General features: G+C 41.1%; 3 non-coding genes across 3 annotated transcripts; 2 read left to right on the top strand and 1 right to left on the bottom strand.

Moving 5' to 3' along the window:
* Positions 1-5591: 5591 nt before the first annotated feature.
* Positions 5592-5673, bottom strand: trnal-uag (transfer RNA leucine (anticodon UAG)). The gene has a single exon. It is a non-coding gene; the product is annotated as a tRNA-Leu (tRNA).
* A 13244-nt stretch (positions 5674-18917) lies between these two features.
* Positions 18918-18991, top strand: trnai-aau (transfer RNA isoleucine (anticodon AAU)). The gene has a single exon. It is a non-coding gene; the product is annotated as a tRNA-Ile (tRNA).
* Positions 18992-19720: 729 nt separating this feature from the next.
* Positions 19721-19793, top strand: trnar-ucg (transfer RNA arginine (anticodon UCG)). Its single transcript has one exon. It is a non-coding gene; the product is annotated as a tRNA-Arg (tRNA).
* The last annotated feature ends 2808 nt before the right edge of the window (positions 19794-22601 follow it).

Genomic DNA, 22601 nt, shown 5'->3' with positions numbered 1-22601 from the left:
AAACAACCTTTTTGTCATATTGCTATGAAAGTTACACACAAACAAGAAAAATTCAAAAAGGCTGAGAGACCAAATGAGGGCACTTGGGAAAAAATTTGACATTAAATCTCTTTCTTTAATAAGTCGCACCAGGAAGTTATTGACTACTTGTTTTGTGCTACTTTACTTGTTACCTACACAGCAGATATCAACCTTATGACAAACATAAATAAATGGAACACATACTCTAATGAAGGGATGAGAGGTGGTAGTGATCGAGGCCACGCCCACAGACATCTACAGCAAGTATCTGTGGCGCAATCGGCCAGCACGTTCGGCTGTTAACCGAAAGGTTGGTGGTTCGAGCCCACCCAGGGACGAGTGTGTATACCAACAAATCCACTGGTCAGCAACCAGAGGTAGCGAAAGATAGCCTTGCTATAGCCAGAAATCGTCGCTTGAACTAGCACCATCTCCCAATTAAGCCTCAAGTTGCTCCACGAAGACATTTCAGCTGCATCTCGGTGAGGCTAATCCAAGCGAGGCTTACATAGCACCAGTGTTGTATAAAGTACTGAAATCTCACACTCAAGTAAAAGTATAGGTACCCCTCCAAAATATGACTTTGGTAAAAGTCCACGTCACTGACTGAAATGTTACTTGAGTTAAAGGGATAGTTCGCGTCTTTTGACATGAAACTGTATGACATCCCATATAGCAATATCATTTATGAACATTGACTTACCCCCCGCTGCGTCCTGTGAGCCGAATTCCAGCTGAGTTTTGCGTTCCACGAAGGTAGTCCGGCTAGTTAGCTGGGGTCAAAAAAATAAAGCGTTTTGCTTCTCAAAAAAATATCCGTTCAAAAGAGTAATACATTTGCATCACAAAATGTTGTCCAGGAAAAAGTCAGACCTCGCTTCGCTTGGCGCTATTTTTGCCTCCCTTGATATCAATGCGTCCAATGTAAAACTGTGCAGACCGAAGAGCAGACCCAGCAGTCCCCTTCTTCCGAGCAGTAAACACCGTAACAGGTGCAGCTATCGCTAGGTGGCTAGGGAGTGCTCGGTCTGCTCTTCGGTCTGCACTGTTTTACATTGGACGCATTGATATCAAGGGAGGCAAAAATAGCGCCAAGCGAAGTGAGGTCTGACTTTTTCCTGGACAACATTTTGTGATGCAAATGTATTACTCTTTTGAACGGATATTTTTTTGAGAAGCAAAACGCTTTATTTTTTTGACCCCAGCCAACTAGCCGGACTACCTTCGTGGAACGTAAAACTCAGCTGGAATTCGGCTCACAGGACGCAGCGGGGGGTAAGTCAATGTTCATAAATGATATTGCTATATGGGATGTCATACAGCTTCATGTCAAAAGAGACGAACTATCCCTTTAAAGTCTTAAAGTATCCGAAATGTCTTGTACTTAAGTATGAGAATTACTGTAAAAATAGATATACTTAAGTAATGTAATGAAAAGCAAAAAGTAAACAAGGCAAATGCAGTTTGAATGACATTTTTTATATTTTGGTAAACTTTGAAGGTCAAATACACTTAAAATCTACACAAAACCAAGTCCAGGCAAAATTTACACCAGGTTTAGTCAGAAAATACAAACTTTGTGAACCTTTAAGTTTTTCTTCTTAAAGTAAGGTCAGTGCTGAAAATGAGGCGTACATTACACCATTAAGAAAAAAATTAAACAAAAGAGGCTGCTACTGTTATTGCCATCATTATAAACAAAATTTAAAGAAAAAAATAGGAGAAAACTGAAGCTTATCTGGCATCTGAAGAGGGAGTCCAGTTTGAAACCCCTTTTGAAAACCTTTCTAAAAAATAAATAAAATAACTCAGTACAGAAAATGCAGCCAACATCCCCAAGAAAAAAAGCTGTTACGATTACTGTACTTCACAAGCTATAGGAGGTGCACACACAACCGGTCATTATACAAAAGAAAAAAAGAATTGGGAGGGAACTGCAGCTTATCTGGCATCTGAAGAGGAAGACGTTTTTTGTAAAAACTACCTTAAAACCTAAAAAAGGGAGTTCTGTAAGATAGAATTTCCACGTCTTTGGGCAGGCATAACATGCATGGGGTCAAAACACTGTTGCGTTTTTTTTCTCTCTCTCTCTCTCTCTCTCTCTCTCTTTTTTTTGTAACGAGTAACTAAACCGAACAATGAAAATGTATTGGAGTAAAAGTATGCAATTAAGTTCGGAAATGTAGTGAAGTAAAAGGGAAAGTTGTCAAAAAATTTTAAACTCGAGGAAAGTACAAAGTATCCCAAAATATACTTAAGTACAGTAGTGAAGTATTTTTACTTCGTTACTATACAACACTGCATAGCACTGGCTAAGTGCAAGTGCACGATGAACGTAAGAAGCCCTGACGAGTGGATGGTGGAAAAATGGAGATGGCAGAAAAGGAGAGCAAGACAACAGCTCTAATTTTTTCGGCAGCTGAACAAATAATGCTGATGGAGCTGTATGAGGATTTTAAAAGTGTCATCACCAGAAATGGTAATACAGCTGCAATCAATAAAGCGAAGAATACGGCATGACTAACAACTGCAGACAGACTAAATGCGTAAGTTATGAAAGTTTCATACCATTGTCAATTGTTAGACATTTATTTTACTGTCCTCATGTCTTTATGCTCTCCTCTTTGTGTTATAATCTGTTTACATAAAGCATGCTGAATTGTCTCTGTATGAGATGTACAGCATAACTATACTGGCCCTGCTCACTTTATTAATAACCCAATAATCGACACGCATCATCATACTTTGTGACTATATTATCGTGAGTGTGTGACCCACATATTATTTTTTCACTGTTACATCTCAACAGGAGCAATCTTAACAGCCAAAAGCGTACCTGGCAGCAGGTGAAGGTAAAGTACAGGAACATATTTCAGAGTGGTAAGTAGCCTTTGAAGAAATGTGTTTGTCCAATAAAGAGAGCACCAAACTAGATATGGAACACAAGAAACTGAAAATAAAAAAGATCAAGCTAGAGATTATGAAACTGGAGAGGGATGTTAGTATAAATTCAGATAAAGGAGAATTTTGTGTTGTGAACTGTATTTAATTCTGTTTTCTCTCCACAGCTTGAGAAACATTTAATAATAATTAAACAATTCAACACAACTTGAACTCAAACTTGTCATTATTGTACGATTCATGCAAAGTGTTAGAAATGAGCTAAACGTGTGGAAAGTTATAAATCATCTCTGTCCATTTAGCCTTCTTACACTTGCTCTGACTTAAACTGCTACTGTGTCAATTCTAAATTATGAAAAGAAGTTCTAACTCAAAAGTCACAACAATAAGGATCAAAGGAAATATGTGTCCCTGTATTGATCCCTCACTGTGTCAGGAGAAACTGAGTCCTTTCAGGCACTAGAACCTCCAGGAACTCAACGAAGAAAAGACTTGAGCCTGAAAAGTTGTCCACAAGACAAAATGTATAAAATATGAAGTATACTATAAAATTTAAGATGGCTCTGTCAGAAGTCAGCCATGGTGCCTGAGAATTTTAAGCAATGAACCTGTATTTAATTTGGCCAAAGGTCATTTCTATCCATGCCCTTGTTTTAGCATGTGCATGTGCATGTGCATGTGCGTGTGCGTGTGCGTGTGCATGTGCATGTGCATGTGCATGCCCTTGTTCCTGGATCAGGATATGGCGTGAGGAGGTACGGCCAGCATGCATAGCCTCTGTCCCAAAGCAGGACACCATTGAACTCTCCTGCAGAATAAGAGAAATGTTGGATGGATATACATGTGTTAAGACTTGGCAATTTGATGCCATATGTGCCTTATATGGCTATCTATAATAAAGTATGACGAGCACTATGAATTCCTTAAGATGACCTCTACACCTGACCTCTCATTAGATTACCAAAATTCTGCCTATGCTACACCTTACTTCAAAAGTACACTCCTTCGGGTAAGTAAAATTCTTGCGCCTTGTGCAAACCTCTGTGCCAGTGAGGATCCTCGGAAGATCCTAGAATCATGAACTGATCCCGGCCATTTAGCCTCAATGTTGGAAATTAAATGACCTCCATCACAGATCATCTGTATGCACGGAGGATAGGAGTCAATGATGAGCTTTCACAGGGCATAAATGTAACATTGCTCAGCATTACTCAAAGGGGTTGATGTGGTATTTTTCAAAATGAGAAATCCAGTTCAGAGTCTATGGACAATTATCCCCAAGTGTACCTGTACATTTAGGATATGGAAAAAACGTTCGGTTTACATAGTCAGCCTCCACGGGTCCAGCAGGGGCCTGGACAATGTGACAATGTTTAAATCAAGACTGAAAGTTCTATTTAGATGTGCATATGACACCTGAAAGTATTTTATCTGCACTCTTCATTTTTAAATTAATTAATGAAGGATTTTTTTTGTTTTTTGGAATGATTTTATTGCCTTCTTGTGATTTTATGTAGCTGTAAAGCACTTTGAATTGCCTTGTGTACGAATTGTGCTCTACAAATTGCCTTGCCTTGGATGCGTACATGGGTACAGTGTAGTGCACCGATGACATTAGGGAAGCCTGAGGGAGATGATGAACTTAATGCAAATACTTCAGCCAGTAGGTTGTTTTACATTATCGGCTACTGTAAATGTGGAGCAGCAGCCTGAGAGGACAGAGCCCCCGACCCCGACATTCGCAATACTGACACTCTCCCTCTGTTCAAGTCTTAACTCCGTTTAACTTTGTTTACCTCCATTTATTGCTCCGATCTGTGTATTTTTAATATGGTATGATGTTTTAATTCCTGCGTTTTATCTAATACAGTGGAAACCGCTTATAGTGGTCACGGATATAGTAATCAACCGCTTATATAGATCAAAAGGCTTGGGACGGAATCATTTCTATACAAATGCTGTTTAAATAATTCGTTTATAGTGATCAAGAAATCCGCTTATAATGTTCATTTTTGGCCATTTTATGAATGTAAATTAAATGTAAATTAATTAATTTTAAAACTACGTGTAGCTATTTTATTTTTTACTGCCTTGATTCCTTTCTGGACCCGCCATATCCATGACCTGCATTTACAAAACCCCAAAGAGTAACGGCCAAAAACAAACATGAGCCTTGGAAAAGATAGCTTGCCAGCCAGCTGCCAATGTCACAGTGGTAACATCCATTTTTTTTATGAGCTGTTTCACTGTTTATTCTTTGACCCTGAAGGGACTCTTTAGTTTTGTGTGACATTAACGTATAAGCTTTATTAAGGACTCTCTGTAGTTCCACATATAAAAATGATTTCTGACCAAGGTCCCCTTTATCTCTGGCAGTAGAAGAAACTGAAGTTCTTCAAAATGTCAGTAACAGGTTAGACTGGGTAAAATGAGCTTTCTTTCTGCTGTCACACATTAAGACTGAAAGGGGCACCTAAAAAGATTTGGGATTCATGTTTGAACCTTATCAGAGGATGAAAGTGGAAGTGGACTTGACATATGGGTTACCTCCCCAAAGGACCAGCACATGTGTCTGATTTCCTGTGAGTTCCATCTTCTTCATGCCGATGTTTTTTTTAAACTGATTTGTACTTTTGATTGTGAAACTGCCACCAAGAAAGCAGCCATATTGGCAGTGGTGGGATTTGAACCCACGCCTCCACAGAGACCGGAGCCTAAATCCAGCGCCTTAGACCACTCGCCCACACTACCAAAGATATCTTTGAGCCAACTACAAGGGAGCGTCACCTTTAAAAGTTGGACTGAACTGAAGGATTGTAATCAACAGTTGTCAGTAGACCCTGTAAGATGAAACTTTTCTAACTCAGAATAACAACTGATGAGTACCAGTTGTAGTCTTGCCACTGTGCAACACCCACAGATATTTCTTGTGCTCTTCATCTAACGCCATGAAATCTTTACAGAAGAGAGCATAGGAAGAGAAGAGTATAAACTGGTGGAACTCAACAAGATGATCGACTAGCAGAGGATGGTTTCGATCCATCTACCTCTGGGTTATGGGCCCAGCACGCTTCCGCTGCGCCACTCTGCTTTTGCATCTCAGTCTGTAGACGTAAGACAGGAAATTGTGTTGGATGATACATTTGAGGATTTAAAGCACCTCGGAACAAGCGCTGTGCAACTCAGCTTCCATGTGTCTTGGTTAAGGTTTTGGAAATATAGGAACCTCCAAGTTACCATCACAACATTAGCAGTCACCGCAGTACTTTCAATGGCGTCTTCAGGCCGTTTTCAGTTCAATCCCTTTACACCACTATGTTAACAGGCCACCTCATTAGTAGATATACAGAAGTTTAAAATCTGCTACTTCAAATGACTTTGGTCTCTATGGCTAGTATCCCCAACATTTCATCTCCACTGGGATGATTTTCTTAGGATTCATTACATCAAGGCTTTAAACAGTGCAGAATTAATGGTTTGCCCTCTGAGTCATAGTGTACAAATGTTAGACCTACTGACTGACCACGCATAGTATCTCGCTGTCCTCAGCCATATCCATGACCTGCATTTACAAAACCCCAAAGAGTAACGGCCAAAAACAAACATGAGCCTTGGAAAAGATAGCTTGCCAGTCAGCTTCCAATGTCACATTGGTAACATCCATTTTTTTTGCATGTGCTGTTTCACTGTTTATTCTGTGACCCTGAAGGGACTCTTTAGTTGTGTGTGACATTAATGTATAAGCTTTAATTAAGGACTTATTCTAACATTTGTCCCAGGTAAACTCCTCAGTGTAGATTACCTGTATAGCCAAACAGGACAGGCCTTGCAGGACGTGGATCCTGACTCTGAGGCAACAGACCAGCTGTTGTGGGCACAGAGGAAGAGTTGGAGGACGAGGGCTTTGGAGACAGCAATTTGGACCTCAACCTGGATCCTACTATTGAGATGCTGGACCCGTCCGATGGCTCATCACCTGCCACGACCAGTGTAGCCAGCACTCCTGCCACTGTCCAGACTACAGAACTGGTAACTATTCTTAATAATAACAGTACATGTAGTATTATTTGTATAGCACTACTAACTTTGACTGAAAACAATTCTCTTTTCCCTGGAGTTCCCCTTGGCTTGCTACTTTTATTGTTATTGTTATTTTATGTTTTATAATAATATAAAAAATATAAGCAGTATTAGGTGTGTGGTGGTTTAATACTCTTCTCTGTATTGTTATTATTGCAACAAATTGCATTATTATTCTTACCAATTGTATTTGTATCAGTTTTAAAGCTATATTTGTTAGATTTACAGCACTTTGTTAGAGTTTGCATGAATTGATGCATGTTCCAATCAGGATTTGAACCTGCAATTTTCTAATTTTTCTTTTCTTCTCTTTCCCCTCCTTCCTCTTCTTTCCTTCTTCTTCCCCCCCTTATGAAGACTATTGTTCCCCAGCTTTGGTGCAGTGCCTTATCCATTAGCCCACTGAGGCGCTTCTTCTGTGCCACTCTGCTACACACCTCAGATGGGGCTCGAACCCACAATCCCTGGCTTAGGAGGCCAGTGCCTTATCCACGTGACTATTCAAAATAACATACATAATAAAAAGAAATCGGGTAAACGATCCTCTAATCCATTTAACAAAAGTGAAAGATTTCAGTCTTTTGACACAATAATTCTTTTTTCTTACTTCTATCAGAAAAGTGGACATTGGAGGACACTCATGTGCACACCAACCGAGTTTGAATTAAGAGCGTGTAGAAAGGGTTTCAGAGTTGGTCAAGTGTCAATTGTGATGCTATGAATGTTACATCATCTTTTCCAGGCTTTTTTTAATGAGAGATGTTGAGTTTGATTTGAAAATGTATACATAGCAGAGGATGGCTTCGGTCCATCGACCTCTGGGTCATGGGCTCAGCACGCTTCCACTGCGCCACTCTGCTACACACCTCTAATGGGACACAAACCCACAATCCCTGGCTTAGGAGGCCAGTGCCTTATCCACGTGACTATTCAAAATAACATTGATAATAAAAAGAAATAGGGTAAACAATCCTCTAATCCATTTAACAAAAGTGAAAGATTTCAGTCTTTTGACACAATAATTCTTTTTTCTTACTTATATCAGAAAAGTGGACATTGGAGGACACTCATGTCCACACCAAACGAGTTTGAATTAAGAGTGTGTGGAAAGGGTTTCAGAGTTGGTCAATTGTTAATTGTGATGTTGCTGAATGTTACATCATCTTTTCCAGGTTTTTTTTTAATGAAAGATGTCGAGTTTGATTTGAAAAATTATACATAGCAGAGGATGGTTTCGGTCCATCGACCTCTGGGTTATGGGCCCAGCACGCTTCCGCTGCGCCACTCTGCTACAAACCTCTGATGGGACTCGAACCCACAAATATGGGATCAAAAAAGGTTCAGAAAGATTTTGTACTTGTACAATGATGTTCACATGTGTAATAAAGTTTTGAAGTTGTAAAATTATTTTGTGTCTATGTAAAAATAGTTTGTCTATGTGTAACAAAGTTTTGAAGTTGTAAAAACATTTTGTGCAAGTGTAACAAAGTTTTGAAGTTATAAAAATAGTTTGTGTATGTGTAACAAAGTTTTGAAGTTGTAAAAATAGTTTGTGTATGTGTAAAAAAGTTTTGAAGTTGTAAAAACATTTTGTTCATGTGTAAAACTAAATCCGACGGACACACAACCATCCAATCAAGGAGCAGCAATTTCTGCCGGCTGGGATCTGAGCGCCAACGACACTCAGTGGGCACACGTTGGTACTGATGGAGGAAAAACAGGATGGAGTCAAACGCTTCTGCTCAAGTAAGTTAATTAAAGATATCGGCAATTTCACGATGTAGCAAAAGTTTCTCAATGTCGTCATATAAGCGGTCATATAGGCCTAACGATGTGAAATGACGGCTCTTCTGACAAAAACTGTAGTTTCATGCGCGCGTGCGAGAGGCGCTAGTCCGTGTCACCGTGTCAGCCGACTGTGTGCGTGCGTGCGTGCGTGCGTGCGTGCGTGCGTGCGTGCGTGCGTGCGTGCGTGCGTGCGTGCGTGCGTGCGTGCGTGCGTGCGTGCGTGCGTGCGTGTGTGGCTGCGTTGTTTTACTGCAGTTCAACTGACATAACTGTGCTGACTTCCAACCAGCTAATGCTAAATCTCCCAGTATCTGTGTAGCCGGCCAGCACATATAGCCGGCTACACAATTAAGTCTAGCCGGCTACTTTAATAATGACTATTATTTTTACAGCCTAGGCTACAGGCTATACATTTTAATTTTCTATTTGAATAAAATTAAATGTTTTTCTAACAGACTGACAATAATGCCAAACTGAACCGCACTCCATTAAAGTTGTGATTCGCTCTGCTTATACTGATAATAACCACAAATTACTCTGATCACCGCCGACTTCATTGCTCACAAGTAAGAAAAACTCATCCGTGGCCCCCGGCATGCCAGTTACTCAGGCTATCCACTGCAAAATTTCGTCAGTTTAATCAGTGAGTATCAAAAAGACAGACACCAAAAGAAAGCCTAACCGCATCGCTTGTTTAGCCCAAAACGTTGTCCTACCGGTAATCCAGTCTTTTCTTCAAGCGTTCAATTAGCACCACCTGCGACACGTGAGAGTGTATTTTCATTCATTCATTTCATCAGTGTACATGATCATGGCTATGACGTAACCTAACCACCAAAAGCCCCCCTCCCCCTTAGATCCCTATCTGACAGCATACCTTTTGTGATGGATACAGAGAATAAAGTTCTATGTCTCCCACAGGATGATCACTCTATAGTTGAGGTAGCAGTCCGCAACTTCATTGACATTTTGTCAAATGCGAGGACACAAGCTGCACCACGTCAAATAGCCAGACAAAGGTATGATGAGATGGGCATGAGTGTAATTTATTTATTGCTCAGTATTGTCAACATCTATAATTATCAACTTAGAACATGTCCAATTAAGGCAGAATAGGGAAATTAGAAGTGCTGGCCAGAGGATCTGTACAAAGAAATAACAGAATGAGGTTCGCAAAGTCCAGCTCTTTTCAGTATGCCAGGAAGCCCTGTTCAAGTGGCAGCAGAAAAAGTCAAATAACTTCATATAAATAAATACATACAAGGACAAATAACTTAAAACACAAATTTTGAATGTTGGCATTAGAACAGTGTTGACTTTGCATGGAAGGTGGAGTGTCTGACTTATTCTACAATGTCAGTATAATTTCATGTTATCCTAAGTCGTGTTTGTGTTCCAGCCACCAATTCAGATGCAGCCACCACGGCAACAGCCAGCAGCTTCCAACACTGGAAGAGAAATGCAAAGGTAGAACAATGCTGACTTTGCATGGGATGTGGAGTGTGTGACTTATTCTATAATGTCGTTGTACTCAGAATAATTTTATGTTATCCTAAGTCGTCTTTGTGTTCCAGCCTCCAGCCACCACTCCTCATGCAGCCACCACGGCAACAGCCAGCAGCTTCAAATATTGGAAGAGAAATGCAAAGGTATGACAGTCATATGTACAGATTATCCATCTGTTGTTACAGTTAGTAATGTTTGTGCACATATTTGTGTTATTCATGCTTCATATCCTATGATGACATAAGTTATCACTGTGAATAGCTTATGTCATAGCCCAACTCGGGCTCTGAGAACCTCAGGGAGGGGTCTCCTGCTGGTGCCCAGAGTCAGAACTAAACAAGGTGAGGCTGCGTTTCAGTTTTATGCTCCTAAAATCTGGAACAGTCTTCCAGAAGATGTGCGACAGGCCTCAACTCTGACAATGTTTAAATCCAGGCTGAAAACAGTTCTATTTAGCTGTGCATATGACACCTGAAAGTATTTTATCTGCACTCTTCACTTTTTTAATCAACTAATGATTATTTTAATGGGTTTTTTATTATTATTTTATTTCTTTTATTTTTTTAATGATTTTATTGCCTTCTTGTGATTTTATGTAGCTGTGAAGCACTTTGAATTGCCCTGTGTATGAATTGTGCGCTAGAAATAAAATTGCCTTGCCTTGCCTTAATAGAAATTAAAACATCATTTGTCTTCCTATTATCATTTTTGACCATATAGGATAATTTTCATATTTTACAGTGATTATAGTATTTAATACAGCTTATTTAATTTCTTTAATAGATCATTTCCAGCATTGTTCCAAATGAGGAGGGGCAGAGGAAAGAGGCCAAGTATTACAATTCCAGTTGGCAAACAGCTGGAATTGAATTTCTATCTGTTACCAGAAACAACAGACAGAACTCCAAAAGATGATTCCAGGCTCTTAAGGGCAGGACTTGGAAAACGCACCATAAGCATGAATGACAATGCTGACCACACAGAGGTATTACTTTGGATGTTTTTTAGCTAAAACATACCTGAGTAAAATTCCATGGTGTTCTGCTCACTTTTTGGCACCAGACAAGGTATTGCAATGTTATCATAATGTTTGGAAAGATACACGTTTAGTTACCTATACTATGTAAACTTCAGGAATGCATCATAACAAAAATATATTCTTTTCATGAATTATAAATACCTTTTGCCACTTTGTGTGGTATAACAATCTGATTTGGCCCATGCATGAGCTAAATTGTGTATGTCCAAAATTGGGAGAAAAGCAGGGAGAGTAAGCACAAAAAAAACTTATGATTTTCATGTCTATCTGAATGTAGATTGCCAGAGCCCTGCACTGCATGAAAAGAGGGATTTGTGGATGTATGTGGCCCCTTACATACGTTAAGCCCCTGCATTTGCGGTGGTAAAAGTGAAAACTTGGCCCAAATTGTCGCAAATTGACCTGGCAACTGCTCCCCCATGCCCCCCTCCCCTCCCCTACTTAGGAGAGCCTTTAATATGTAAATGCCAGTGATCAGGTCAGGAGGTGCCACAGTCATTTTCAAGTGGGGTGGGGTGAGGTGAGGTGGGGGGTGGGCAGGCCTGTTTCTACACGTTCACCATCACCTCCAACTCCAGTGTTGCTGTGTTGTCTTGAAAAAGAAGAGGTGCACGCTGTCTGCTGGTGACAGGTGATGCATATCTGTTTTTTTTCTCCCAAACACCTCTTTTGTAACCGCTTTTTGTGGGCAAAATTCAAGGATTCAAGGATTCAAAGGTTTATTGTCATGTGTGCAGTTAGAAACGTGTTTCCCTGAACAATGAAATTATTTTCTTTGTTGCCCGCACTGGATGTCCAAATGTATAATAATAAAGATAAGATAAAGATAAAATAAGCATGCAACAGCAATATTCTAAAAATGTTTCTTAAATAAAATAGAAATAAAAATATAGAAATCTGGCCTGTATACATAATGTGCAGTAGTGCGCTCAGTGTTTTATTGTGTATGGCTTAATTCGGTGTCACAATGGTCACAATATCGCCGAGGTCTTTTCTTTGTCCTTGCAGAATCCATTTTTGTGTCAAAACAGTGCAAATTGCCAGCTGTGGTCAGACAACATTAAACAGCAAAAGGACGGGAGGTTGTCTCGCGAGTATTCCGTGTAATGACGTACACGCATATGATTGGTGGAGCTTAACGGCTCGCATAAGCTCTCGTTCAATCACGTATGAGAAACATTGTGTCGTGCAGTGTAAACAAAAAGTTTAAGGAGCAGATCTGGCTGGAAGACGACTTGCTTTCAACTCCCCAGCAACTCTCTGCGGGTCTACAGGTTTGTGTGTTTTTTTCTACTTGCACATGACCATTTGATTGTTTAATTTTAGTCTTGTTGACACTGTACAGCACTTGGGACAGTTCTCGCTGATTTTAAATGTGCTGTATATTAAACTTACTTACTCACTTGCTTACAGGCAGATAAAATGAAAGTCCTGTTGAATGCTATGACCGGGATGTCTCGTATGGTGGCCAGCACCGTGGATACGGTCGTGGAGAGGGTTCTGGAGGGAATCGACCAGAGATTCGCTAGGTTGGAGGCAAGATGGCCGTCGAGAACGGACTGAAGTTACATTCCAGAGAAGTTGAAGAGCGCACCCCCAAGAGAAGGCGGATACAGAATCCGAAAATCGCGGTAAGAGTAGGTTATTGACTGTGGCTTTAGGCTAAACTCAACTTAATTGTGTCCATCACGTGAAAACCAGTGTGAGTTGCTTTATTTAAAAAAAATGAATTTCGTGTTTTCATTTTATAGGAAGCAGTTCGCCGCCTGCATAACTCACCGTGGCATTATAATCCAGGTCAAGGGTAAGAATCAGTGAATGTTCTCCCAATATCTAGTTGAGTTGGACCCGATGTTACGTCAATGCAGTTTTTTTTATTAACCGTAGGACTATTGTTTTTACAGGCTACGGTCACCTCACAATATGGATGTAACGAGTCGCTTGAAGGAGGCGGTGGCAAACAGTCCGAACTTCAGAGAGGCAGACGGGGACACTATCGAGGGTGAGCGGCGCTGACTTTTACCACGGCTGGCACTGATACTTTTAAGCACTGGTCATTTTATTCATTCCTCTTGTTTGTTTGTTTTTAGCAGCGTGACGGACCTGTGTGCTGTGCTACAGGCGCGTCTTGAAGCCAACCCGAAATACTCACAGTCTCACCACAGAAGAGTGAAAGAGAGTAAGAACATATACGCTGTCAATATGACTTTCGTTACTTTATAGACAAGTTGTCAATATGCTGTGCATGGATTATTTATTGGTTATTCCAACAGCTCCCAGAAGCCAGCTTCTGATCCAGGATGAGGACGTCTGACAACTCCGCAGACTCTGCAGGGACCGGAGTAATGCGGAGAATGCGGATTCCAAACAGCAGCGTTTAGGCTTATTGTGTATATTGTAGGCTACAGCAGTGTGTGTATATAGTTTTCAATTCTTTATTATCAACATGGTTCTTATTACAATGTAAGCTATGTACATTGTGTGGTGTGGCAATAAAAGCGCTTTAAAAAAAAAAAAGTTTCCTTTTTCATTCTCAATAGAATCACGTCATTCATGCCTGCATTAGCCTAGTCATAGTGCAGCTTATAAGAATGACGTGAATATATGAAGTACACAAACATCCCAGGAATATTAGTAATCATAATCACAATTATTAATCATAATTGCTGAATGATATGCCCATATAAAGTATGCATATATTAACCTTATTGGCCAATGGGCGGTCAGCTTTACAGGAGCTTTTTTTATGTAATCACGTGCCTTTTTTGTCCAATACCAGCGAGGCCAGTGAGAGGTCCAGGCACTCTCACAGCGGGGTGCTAATCGCTGGGCCATTAGCACCCCGCTGTGAGAGCCCGCCGCGAGCTGGGTTCGTTTCCGACGATTTTGTCGCTCAACAAACTTAAAGTTTGTCTGCCTGCAAGCGCCCAGGTGCGTCCGAAAATTAGGCAAATTCGCGGAAGTTCACTGCCGTCCACAGTGACACAAATCCCTCTTTTCGTGCAGTGCTGACTGAAACATACCCCAAAATGAGGGAACTGACGGGAGGTTGGCTGCTATATAAAGCAGGAGGTATGGAATATTTCTGTATTAATGGTTTATTAATGTATTGTAATGTAATGTGTGCTCACTGATACACCCAGCAGTTTGGAAATACAGGGGACAGAGAGGTCGATTTCAATCAAATGCTGGAGGTGGTCTTTGGAAATAACCAACTTTGGACACCCCCTTTCTCCAGCAGTCCTGTCCACTACAACTGCTTTTCTTCTCCCATCTAATTCAGTGCTGATGAGGGTGTGCAGCTGGAGAAGACCTTCAAATACCTAAAAGAAAGAAGGAAGAACATTTTCATTTGTCACTGCAGTCAGTGGACCTTATTTATCAAAGTGGTGTAACATTAAATCCAAGAATACCATAGTTTTTTATCTTTGGCATCTAACTTCTGTCTGTGGACTGATTGGAACATGTGAACAAGATACATAAATGTCTGAATTGGCTGTAAATATTAGACCAACCTGGGGGCTTTCCATGACTATTGCAGGTTTTATCAAAACCTAGGAACCCTGCAGAATAACCAAGCCACATCGCACAAACACCATTTAACTTACCTCCTGTGTGAAGTCTACGTGAGCAGAGAGTGACATAATCAGAGTCATTTCACTCATGCATATGAACTCGAGGTAGTCCAGGTCCAAGGGCAGTCGCTGCAATGCCTGCTCCAACCTGGACTGCAGTCGGTCCAGAATATGCCTGCCCACCATCATGTCCTGCCATAGAGGAATTGAAGAGGTTATCATTTATACCTCCCCAATAAGCAAGTGTATAATACATTCTGTGCAATTTATGAACTCCAAAAATATACAGATGTAGCCTATCTATCATAAAATCTAAACATTAGCAACACCAAATAGACTCCTGTGGGAGTATCCATCACAAAAGGTACGCTGCCTGTCAGGTAGGGATATAACGGTCAAATCTTGTAAATATAACTCTGCAGAGTGATAAAAAGTCATTTTGAGACCAAAAAGAAACATCCAGTATCCAAATGTCTTTATAAGCCTTAATGTAAGCCAGATATAAATCACCATCTATCCAACAACGATAAACACAGATTAAAAAAAAAATAACATTTGATGATTATAGTCAACACACGATCGTCATTGTCGTCTCACATATATGAGCCACATACCAGCGTTTCTTCATTCCGGTCCTCAGGACCCACTGCCCTGCATGTTTTATGTTCCCTGCTCCAACACACCTGATTCAAATGAATGGCTCCTTATCAGGCCACTGCTGAGCTTGATGGCGAGCTGATAATTTGAATCAGGTGTGGTGAGTGGAGGAGGGAAACATCGAAACACTGAGCTACGCTTTTCAAATTGAACAGACTGTGCGCGCTCCCGCGTACCGGAAATCAATTTCTGGCAGCAATCAACTTTTGGCACGGCACCTGTCATTTCACATCATTAGGCCTATATGACCGCTTATATGACAACATTGAGAAACTTTTGCAACATCGTGAAATTGCCGATATCTTTAATTAACTTACCTGAGCAGAAGCGTTTGACTCCATCCTGTTTTTCCTCCATCAGTACCAACGTGTGCCCACTGAGTGTCGTTGGCGCTGAGATCCCGGCCGGCAGAAATTGCTGCTCCTTCATTGGATGGTTGGTTGGCGCGTGGGTGGGCACCGGGTTGATTGGCAAGTCAGTAAGCAACATGCTGATTGGCTATTCACTCAGGCGTCAAAATAGGGTAAAAATTCGTACTCGTAACTTGAGTTTTGTAAACTTGTAGCTTCAGGGTCGTACTTGAAGGTCGGATTTAGTTTTACACATGCACAAACTGTTTTTATAACTTCAAAACTTTGTTACATGTGCACAAAATGTTTTTACAACTTCAAAACTTTGTTACAAATGCACAAAATGTTTTTACATAGACACAAAATATTTGTACAACTTCAAAACTTTATTACACATGTGAACATCATTGTACAAGTACAAAATCTTTCTGACCCTTTTTTGATCCCATATTTTTCGTTCTATGCTGTCATTTCTGTACAGAAATCGAGAGCACTGTACTGAGTACTAACCAAATAAACACATGGTGAAAGCTGGTAAGTACTTTGCTAGTTGTACTCCATGTCAGAAATCCAGTGTGCGTACGACCTGTCTAAGAACGTTTGATGAATGCCGATTTTTTTTGTACTTGGGCACATTCTAAATTTCACTCCTACGACAGGATTTAGAAGGGATTCTACGCACTAATGATAAATGAGGGCCCAGGACCTTCCCTCAGGCCTCCTTACCGTGCAACTGATCCAAAATATCTCCCCTGGGGGGAATCTACATGATATTCTGACCAGATGCCCATACCGCCTGATCTGGCTTCATTCAAAGAAGAGTGGCAGAAACTGTATTCTCAGCGTATTCCAGATGACTACGCTTATCACCCTGATCCAAGAGGGTGAGCCTAATCACCACAGAGTGGAAGATGATTTCAGCCCTTATGCATTCGGAATCTCATTCATTTAGTCACCACTCATAAGGAGTGACCAGAGGTGAGCGTTGGAAGGAAGATCGACTGGTAGAACGAGCTCCTCCAGTCGTGGTCAAAATGGTCTGATCCCTAAACTCTTCCACTTGAGGCAGCAACTGGTTCTAAGCAAGAAGAGGGTCCTCGACCCTTTTCCAACTGAGGATCAGAGCCTCAGACTTGGAGGTACAATTTTATTCCTGGCTGTTTCACACTTGGCACCAGACCACCCCTGTACCGGCCGGATAACTCAGGTGAGACCATGTGGCCTAACGGACAAGGCGTCTGACTTAGGATCAGAAGATTGAGGGTACGAGTCCCTTCGTGGTTGTCTTGTTTAGTTGTATGCTGTCATATATGTACAGAAATCAAGAGCACTGTACTGAGTACTAACCAAATAAACACATGGTGAAAGCTGGTAAGTACTTTGCCAGTTGTACTCCATGTCAGAAATCCTCTGAATTGCATGCCATTAAAGTCAGAGGATTTTACCTGTCTGTTACTGGTAAAAAAAATCCAAAGTTAAGCTGATGTTGCGCAGTGATCTTGGCTTCCCCATACTGCCTACACTCAAGCTATACAAAAAGATGAGAGACTTGAATGAGTAAGTTCTATCACGTCGAGTCATTGTAGGATATAACAAATGATAAAATAATTGCATTGAAAGCATTTTTTGAAGAACAAAAAGTCTTTCAACTCACCTGCTGATAACATCCAAATCCGCAATACCAAAGGCAAGCCGTATAGAATGTTTGTGTGACTTACAGTTTTTCTCGATTGGTTTGGCTCATTTCTTGAAACTAAGATGACATTCTCAAAATGACATGGACAAATCCCCAAACTAACAGGCGGTGTCTCAGAACAGAATGGCATTTCTCATTGCTTTCATCAAATTTCAAATGCTTTGTACATGTCTCAAGCACTTAGTACATCTTTGCAAATGGTTATGTACAAGTGGCCTACATTTAACACAATCAGCCTACATTTAGAACATTTCCCAAAAAAAGTGCATCTTGCTGATCTATCCCAATTGGTTGGTTCTCAGTGTAATGGTTGTTCTCTCAAAAACATGTCAGCACAATTTCATTGTATAAGTCATCATCTGCAGAATAGTCTGCTCAATTGTCAAAATTCTTTAAGAAATTGGAATACAATACAGTACACATATTATGGCCAAACAGACTGCAGCGGATGGATGGCCCGGAAGATGAGGAGGGTGACCAGGAGCAAGAGGGAAGTGACACAGAGTAGTCAGAATATTACTGTATTTCATTTGTGATGCTTGACTGGGTTTTTTTTTTTACTGTAACATAGGCTACTGTAATGTATTTTGGTTTTGGTTTTGGTTCTTGCAGGTTTTTGTATTTTGTATACATAGGCCTATATTGTATACCTTTTTCTTTGTAGTTTTTTTCTTTCAGTAATGTGTAAAAATGTACTTGTGAATAAAAATAGTTACAATTTCCTCAGCAGAATGAGTGCAGTGTGTGTGGTGTGAAAATTGTATTCCTTTAGCTAGACCTTTTCCATAAAGACAAAACATCTAATCATTTTGACTTGCAGTGCTTACACAATGCCAAATGGACAATGCATTTTGGAAGCACTGATGATTTGTGTGAGAAAGGAATTTAGTTTTGACACATGGGTAAACTATTTTTGGAGCGATATGAGCATGTGATGAGGATCCATGTAGTTGTGCTGCACCGTCCAGTTTATTTTGACAGGAGGACAAAATGAATGAAAATGTGCCAAAGCAATTGAGAAGGATCTATGCCATTTTTATGGTACTGACTATTTATATGGGACAGGGACTTAATTTTGAAGCAAGAATGAACGTTTTGGGAGACATATGACATTTTGCTGGTTATCTCAAGTGTTGCGAAGAACTGCAAGTCTGTTTGGCCAAATGACCCTATAGTTATAGGAATGTCATCTCAGTTTCAAGAAATGAGCCAAACCAATCGAGAAAAACTGTAAATAGGTAACAGAGAAAACACTGAGAGCACTTATTCTCGCACAAATTTGCTCATAGGGCTACTAAAAATCAGGCCGGTTAGCTCAGCTGGTCAGAGCGTGGTGCTAATAAAGCCAAGGTCATGGGTTCAATCCCCATACTGGCCACGAACATCAGCAACAACAGCACATGTGTAGGCGCCCTTCCATAACACATGACTTTTAAAGATATATTTGATGCTGCTTGTCCTGGAACGGATCACAGGGGAAGCAATGTGAGCAGACATCCCTTGCCCCGATTCTCACAGGACATAATCTACACCTCTTCTCGGGTGGACACACAGAAATACCAATGCAAGACCAGCATGGTTTATTTCTTGTGAGTCCTGGACCTTCCCTCAGGCCTCCTCACCGTGCAACTGATCCAAAATATCTCCCCTGGGGGGAATCTACATGATATTCTGACCAGATGCCCATACCGCCTGATCTGGCTTCATTCAAAGAAGAGCGGCAGAGACTGTATTCTCAGCGTATTCCAGATGACTACGCCTATCACCCTGATCCAAGAGGGTGAACCTAATCACCACAGAGTGGAAGATGATTTCAGCCCTTATGCATTCGCAATCTCATTCATTTAGTCACCACTCATAAGGAGTTACCAGAGGTGAGCGTTGGAAGGAAGATCGACTGGTAGAACGAGATCCTCCAGTCGTGGTCAAAATGGTCTGATCCCTAAACTCTTCCACTTGAGGCAGCAACTGGTTCTAAGGAAGAAGAGGGCCCTCAACCCTTTTCCAACTGAGGATCAGAGCCTCAGACTTGGAGGTACAATTTTATTCCTGGCTGTTTCAGACTTGGCAGCAGACCACCCCTGTACCGGCCGGATGACTCAGGTGAGACCATGTGGCCTAACGGAGAAGGCGTCTGACTTCGGATCAGAAGATTGAGGGTTCGAGTCCCTTCGTGGTTGTCTTGTTTAGTTGTATGCTGTCATATATGTACAGAAATCAAGAGCACTGTACTGAGTACTAACCAAATAAACACATGGTGAAAGCTGGTAAGTAGTTTGCTAGTTGTACTCCATGTCAGAAATCCTCTGAATGGCATGCCATTAAAGTCGGAGGATTTTACCAGTCTGTTACTGGTAAAAAAATCCAAAGTTAAGCTGATGTTGCGCAATGATCTTGGCTTCCCCATACTGCCTACGCTAAAGCTATAAAAAAAAAGATGAGAGACTTGAATGAGTAAGTTCTATCATGTCGAGTCATTGTAGCATATAACAAATGACAAAATAATTGCATTGAAAGCATTTTTTGAAGAACTAAAAGTCTTTCAACTCACCTGCTGATAACATCCAAATCCGCAATACCAAAGGGAAGCTGTATAGAATGTTTGTGTGACTTAAATAGGTAACAGAGAAAACACTGAGAGCACTTATTCTCGCATGGTTTATTTCTTGTGAGTCCTGGACCTTCCCTCAGGCCTCCTCACCGTGCAACTGATCCAAAATATCTCCCCTGGGGGGAATCTACATGATATTCTGACCAGATGCCCATCCCGCCTGATCTGGCTTCATTCAAAGAAGAGTGGCAGAGACTGTATTCTCAGCGTATTCCAGATGACTACGCCTATCACCCTGATCCAAGAGGGTGAGCCCAATCACCCCAGAGTGGAAGATGATTTCAGCCCTTATGCATTCGCAATCTCATTCATTTAGTCACCACCAGGGCTTGAAAACGAAATTATTTTTCAATCGTTCCGTTCCGAACGGTTCAGGCATGTTTAACGTTTTCGTTCTTGCGTTCCGCCACCAACATATCGTTCCTGAACCGGTTCGGAACGTAAAATATCGTTTGTTCTTATCGTTCCGGCAGTGTTTGGCGGGCCTATCAAGTCTACGTGTGTGGACTTTACCTTAGAATAGACGTACTCATTAGTATTTGCCCTTGATTTACACCGTAGCTCTATGCCCAAAAATAATAAATCACCGGCAGCATCCAAAAACATTCAGATGGGCTAAAGCTGCGTCGACGTCACTTCCTTGATCTGGGAGCTTCAATGTAAGATGAGGGTTGATCTACTACTGTAGACAACAAAGTATATGCTATATTCTACATGAATTTTTATGTTGTAGAGTTGTGAATTTATTTTATCAATGGAGAAATTGAGCAGCCTTGCTTTGTTGTCTACAGTAGTAGATCAACCCTCATCTTACTTTGAAGCTCCCTGATCAAGAAAGTGACGTCGACGCAGCTTTAGCAGCAGAGAAGCTATCAGGCTTGTGTTGATAATAATAAACTCCTGGACTATGTACAAACTTCCAAATGCATCGTTTTGTGAGTACAGACCATATTTGTACTACTGTAGAAGTTTGATTGTGATTTTAGCGTGGTCATTTTGGAGATACTGCCAGTGTCCGTTAGCGCTTGTACTAAGCTATTCGGGATAACTCAGTAACTCAGCTGATGTTCAGCCAATATCGGAAAAACTGCGGGTGGGCTACTTGGCTGGATGTCACGGTTCAAATGACCCCAGGGTGAATCTACTCCGAACCATCACTTAACTAGTGGATAACTAGACTAAGTAGGGATAAAAGAAGTGATTCGTGACAGCTGCCTGCATTGAGCCTAGCGGGCAGCGAAGTGAACGCACAACCGGAAGTAGTCTTTTTTTTTCCCCTAACAAAGGCTATGCTTTTGTGAAATTTTATAAAATATATAGAGAACGAAAAAAAAAACGTTATTAACCGGTTTTGTGGATTTCAGAATAACGTTTCTGTTCCGGAACAGTTGAAGACCATTTCGTTTTCGTTTCCGTTTCCGTTCCTCGTAAAATTCCGTTCGTTTTCGGTTTTCGTTTTCGTTCCTTGAACCGGTTCGGAGCCCTGGTCACCACTCATAAGGAGTGACCAGAGGTGAGCGTTGGAAGGAAGATCGACTGGTAGAACGAGCTCCTCCAGTCGTGGTCAAAATGGTCTGATCCCTAAACTCTTCCACTTGAGGCAGCAACTGGTTCTAAGCAAGAAGAGGGCCCTCAAACCTTTTCCAACTGAGGATCAGAGCCTCAGACTTGGAGGCACAATTTTATTCCTGGCTGTTTCAGACTTGGCAGCAGACCACCCCTGTACCGGCCGGATGACTCAGGTGAGAAGATGTGGCCTAACGGAGAAGGTGTCTGACTTAGGATCAGAAGATTGAGTGGATCGAGTCCCTTCGTGGTGGTCTTGTTTAGTTGTATGCTGTCATATATGTACAGAACTCAAGAGCACTGTACCGAGTACTAACCAAATAAACACATGGTGAAAGCTGGTAAGTACTTTGCTAGTTGTACTCCGTGTCAGAAATCCTCTGAATGGCATGCCATTAAAGTCGGAGGATTTTACCAGTCTGTTACTGGTAAAAAAATCCAAAGTTAAGCTGATGTTGCGCAATGATCTTGGCTTCCCCATACTGCTTACACTCAAGCTATAAAAAAAAGATGAGAGACTTGAATGAGTAAGTTCTATCATGTCGAGTCATTGTAGCATATAACAAATGACAAAATAATTGCATTGAAAGCATTTTTTGAAGAACTAAAAGTCTTTCAACTCACCTGCTGATAACATCCAAATCCGCAATACCAAAGGGAAGCTGTATAGAATGTTTGTGTGACTTAAATAGGTAACAGAGAAAACACTGAGAGCACTTATTCTCGCATGGTTTATTTCTTGTGAGTCCTGGACCTTCCCTCAGGCCTCCTCACCGTGCAACTGATCCAAAATATCTCCCCTGGGGGGAAT

Source organism: Odontesthes bonariensis, chromosome 8 (genome assembly GCF_027942865.1).
Source record: "Odontesthes bonariensis isolate fOdoBon6 chromosome 8, fOdoBon6.hap1, whole genome shotgun sequence".
Taxonomy (NCBI): Eukaryota; Metazoa; Chordata; class Actinopteri; order Atheriniformes; family Atherinopsidae; genus Odontesthes; species Odontesthes bonariensis.
Note: the sequence above shows the minus strand (reverse complement) of the source record. Positions and strands in the feature narration are given on the sequence as shown.